The 4,296-nt window shown below is 43.1% G+C and overlaps 1 pseudogene; it reads right to left on the bottom strand.

The window, feature by feature from the left end:
* Positions 1-732, bottom strand: part of LOC102497056 (nucleolin-like) — a 19,734-nt pseudogene extending 19,002 nt beyond the window's left edge.
* Positions 733-4,296: the final 3,564 nt, after the last annotated feature.

The raw sequence follows: 4,296 nt of genomic DNA, 5'->3' as shown, positions 1-4,296 counted from the left end.
TCATCCTCATCATCCTCTTCATCTTCATCTTCAGCCACAGTCTTGGCTTTCACAGGTGTAGCTTTTGCAGGAGCTTTCTTTCCTTTGGCTGGTGTGGTCTCCATAGCATCTTCTTCAGATTCATATTCCTCATCCTCATCTTCCTCCTCATCCTCATCTTCTTCCTCCTCCTCCTCTTCATCCTCCTCCTCTGAGGCCGCAGCTGCTGTTTTCATCACTGCTGGCTCAAATTCATCCTCATCTTCATCCTTGTCCTCATCATATTCCACACTGTCATCTTCTTCCTCCTCGTCACTGTCTTCCTTCTTGGCATTCTTGCCATTCTTTGCCCCCTTGGCTGCAGTGACAGCTCCTTTTTTACCAGGAGTTGCTACCAACGCTTTGCCCGGTGTGGCGCCCTTCTTGCCAGGTGTTGTGACTGCTTTGGCTGGTGTAACAGTCTTCTTGGATGGTATGGCAGCTGCCTTTTTGCCTGGGGTGACTGCTGCTTTCTTGGCAGGTGTGGCAACTGCAACCTTTTTTGTTGGAGAAACTACCACCTTCTTTGCTGGAGGTTGCGGCAGCCTTTTTACCTTTTTTCTGAGGGATGATAACCTCTTCTCCACTGCTATCATCTCCTTCATCTTCTGACATTTCCTCATCTTCACTGTCTTCTTCTACCTCCTTTGGAGGAGGAGCCATTTTTGGGGGGTCACCTTGATTTTTACCAGCCTTAGCGAGCTTCACCATGATGGCGGCTTACAATGGCAGAGTGTGTGGTGGGTGGGTGACGGCGCAGATGAATCTTGAGGAACTCCAGCAACATTGATGGCGGCCGTGAGCAGACACTCCCGGAGCGCGTACGCTCGGCGGCCAGCTACAGCTCGAGACTCTTATGTGTTTTTGTTTTTTTTTTTTAAGTTTGTTATAGGGCATGCATGTTCACCAGAGAAAGACATGAAGGGGTGGGGTGGGGAGAGTGGGAGAGTGAGAAAGCAAGCCACCAGGTCTAGGACTCAAACTGCAGTCAGCCATGTGAGAGTCCAACACCTTAGCCACCATGCCACCTGCTGGTCCTCTTTTGACTTTGTGATAACTACCATCCTAATAGATGTGAGGTGAAATCCCATTGTGGATTTGATTTTATATACTCTTTTCTTAAAATCTACTAGTAACCATTTATTTATTCAATCTTTTATTGAACTGACACATATTCATTGAACATACACTGTATGGAAGGTCAGACATAGCAAATCTAGGCAAAGCCCCCCTTTAGCAGCTTAAAGAGTCTCCCAACAGAATCACAATAGACAGTGTTCACATTATTATTTCCCACAATGTCGAGCACATCTTTGGGAGTTCATTAAAGAATAAATGAACAATGGGACCAGCAGTTAGCATAATGGCTATATCGCTAGATTCCCATGTAGTCGACTGCAGTTCGAGTCCCGGACCTGGTGGCTTAAACTCATGCCGGGCGTGTGTGCGTGCGTGCCCAAGATCCCAAGAGGAGAATGGAGGAGAAGAGATTGTGGCGTGGCCATCCCCCCTGGGGGGTTATTCCTCACTTTCTGTCTCACTGTCTCTCTCTGTCTTTCTTGCGAGTGCACATATCCTATAGCAAAAACCTCTCAAAAAAATAAATAAATGAAAAGAATAAATGAACAACAGCAAAGGAAACTTTGCTAAAATGCTACTTGAAATACAGATAAGAAAGGATTTCTTTAAAATGAAAAGACCAGGGCGGATTTCAGATTTATGTCAATGAGAAAATGGGAGGGTCAACATTCTAAATAATAGAATAATACAAATAAAGGCACAGTATAGGAAAGGACATCTCTAGGAAAGACTGACTATTCATAGCTCTGTCTGAGAGATGTATAGGGCACATACAGAGTTCTAGGAGAAAAAGTACAGAAGGTGGACTAGGGTCTGAATTTACAGGGTCCTGGGCTGACCCTGTAGTGCAGTAGTTAAGGGAGCCAGATCCCACATGGCTGCTTGAAAGAGTCCTAGTGGCTTGAAAAACACACTGGGCATGTGTGCATGTGTGTCCCAAATCCTGACAGGATGGAGTAATGGAGGAAAAAGGATTGTGGCATGACCATGCCCCATTGGAGGGATGCTTTCTTACCTTCTCCCCCACCCCACTCTCTCTCTGGTGAGTGCATGCATCCTCTGGTAAGAAATTAAAAAAAAATTATGGGATCGTAAAATTAAAACTCTGAACAATGTGAGCTCTAAACAGCTGAGTATCTGAGCAAGACACACACCAAAACTGACTTAAAAGGACTGAACTCAGACAGGGCTGGCTTCATGAGTATGTAACCTGTGTCGTATCATAGGACCCTGTTTAATGTACTGCTGTTGCTCTGTTAAAAGTTCCAATAATTTTCAATAAGGGATTCTGCATTTTCATTTCACACGATGTCTTTCAAATTATGTGGCTGGTCTTCCCCACAAGAACTAGTGGTTATGAGATTAAAATGAAGGAGAGTCAGGAGGCCAAGAAACCAGATAAGAGGCCATCATAATAATTCAAGGAAAAGCTAATGAGGGTACAGGTGGGGTGGCTGTCTTCATCTTATTAGAGTCTATAAGTATTTGGGGGTCATTTTTTAAAAGCTTTGAATCACAGAACCAAGTATATTCTTTGAAGCCCTTAGCCCCAAACTTCAAAGGATGATTTATTTTTTCAGTTGCCAGGGGATACATGACTCACTAGTAAGAGAAAAAGAGAGAGGGAGAAAGCATTTCCAGTTGGAGCATGGTCACACTTCAATCCATTCTCCATTTCTCCATTCTGTCGGGATTGAGGCATGCAAGCACACACACCCAGCATGTTTTTCAAGTCACCTGGGTCAGGATTCAAATTGTGGTCAGCCATATGGGATTCAGCTCACTTAACCATTAGGCTATGGGTCTGGCTTCACAGAATGATTCTTAATTAAATGTTTAAATCAGGAAAGTCTAAAGTCTATGGAAAGTCACTGAAAAATTGTATTCAGGGTGTTACATGAGATTCATTCACAAATATGTGTTAAACACCTACAATGTACTGGGCACCGTGGTGGAATCAGACTCTATTGGTAAGCAAAGGAATTGGTTACTGCTCTAAATGTTGCCCTAATTTTCAAACGATTTTGAAAACAGGTATTTTTCTCTCAGGATCACCACCTAATTTGGTCACAGTACAAAATGGCAAACTGAAGGAGAAGACAGTGGCCCGTGGGGGAAAGGGGAGAGTAGCGTTCTGCTCTCCAGCCTGTTTCAAAGACAGGTCAGTAAGAACCGAGGGGTAGGTGAAAAGGCTGCTCCAAAAGAAATTTAAACCTCGTGTCAAGCAACGTGCCATTTCAAAGTACAGTGCTAGCTTCCAGGATTTTTAAATCAGATCAACAAAGCTCCAAGAATACAATCACCTTTGTATTATGAGTCAACTGCAATATTTTCTCACTTTTCATTTTCGGCAGGCACAGCTGACAGAAAACGAACAGCCAGAAACTGGCTGAAATATAGAGACTCATTTAGGATCCTTCTAATCTATAAAGCTTATTAAGACTGGAGCTAGGCCAAAGAATACAGCCCTTGGGTGGGTGATAACTAGCCATGTGGTCTTTCTTATTGCAAAGAACAATTACAACTTTCCTAAGACCAATTGCCTCACCAAGACATTCTAGTTAACTTTTTCTTGGTTTAGTCTGCCTTCCCCAAGTCAGAGTTCAAGTCCATTGGCTCAAAGTGGGGTCTTCAAAAAATTCATAGAAATTAGTATTATGGAAAAACTATACACAGATTTCAAATGTTTTTGCAACAGAATAAGCTCATAATTCAATTCCATTTTCCATGAGCTTTTTTTGAAGCTCCCTCATATAACCTCAAAAAATATAACAGAAATCCTTGGGTCGTCTTCACAGAGTAAGGTGGTTAGGTAAGCTCTTGAATTTGTTATCACCCTATCTCACAGGCAGGGGTTGGGACATTTTTCTGCTGTGAAGAGAGATCGGTAGGCATGGCAGTGAACAGAGCAAACGCAAAGATAGAGCTGTTCTCTGAGACTTTTTTGTCTCCTTTTCAGAAAGTAAAGTGAACAGACATGGTTCTCTGTACTGTTCACCTGCTTTGTTCTTTCTCATCCTCTTCTCTTGTGGAAAGAAAGTCTTTTAACATAATGATGCATCAAAAGTAAAGTTTCCAGGAAGAAGGCATTAGCAAGAGAGAGGTGTGTTTGTCTGGCAGGTGGCCTGTTCTGAAGAAGGCAGGATCCACTGTTACATTCCCAAGATTCAGTAACTTCAGACCAAAGGGGCAGAGTGT

The sequence above is a fragment of the Tupaia chinensis genome, unplaced genomic scaffold (genome assembly GCF_000334495.1).
Source record: "Tupaia chinensis unplaced genomic scaffold, TupChi_1.0 Scaffold000081_1, whole genome shotgun sequence".
In the NCBI taxonomy this organism is placed as follows: domain Eukaryota; kingdom Metazoa; phylum Chordata; class Mammalia; order Scandentia; family Tupaiidae; genus Tupaia; species Tupaia belangeri.
Note: the sequence above shows the minus strand (reverse complement) of the source record. Positions and strands in the feature narration are given on the sequence as shown.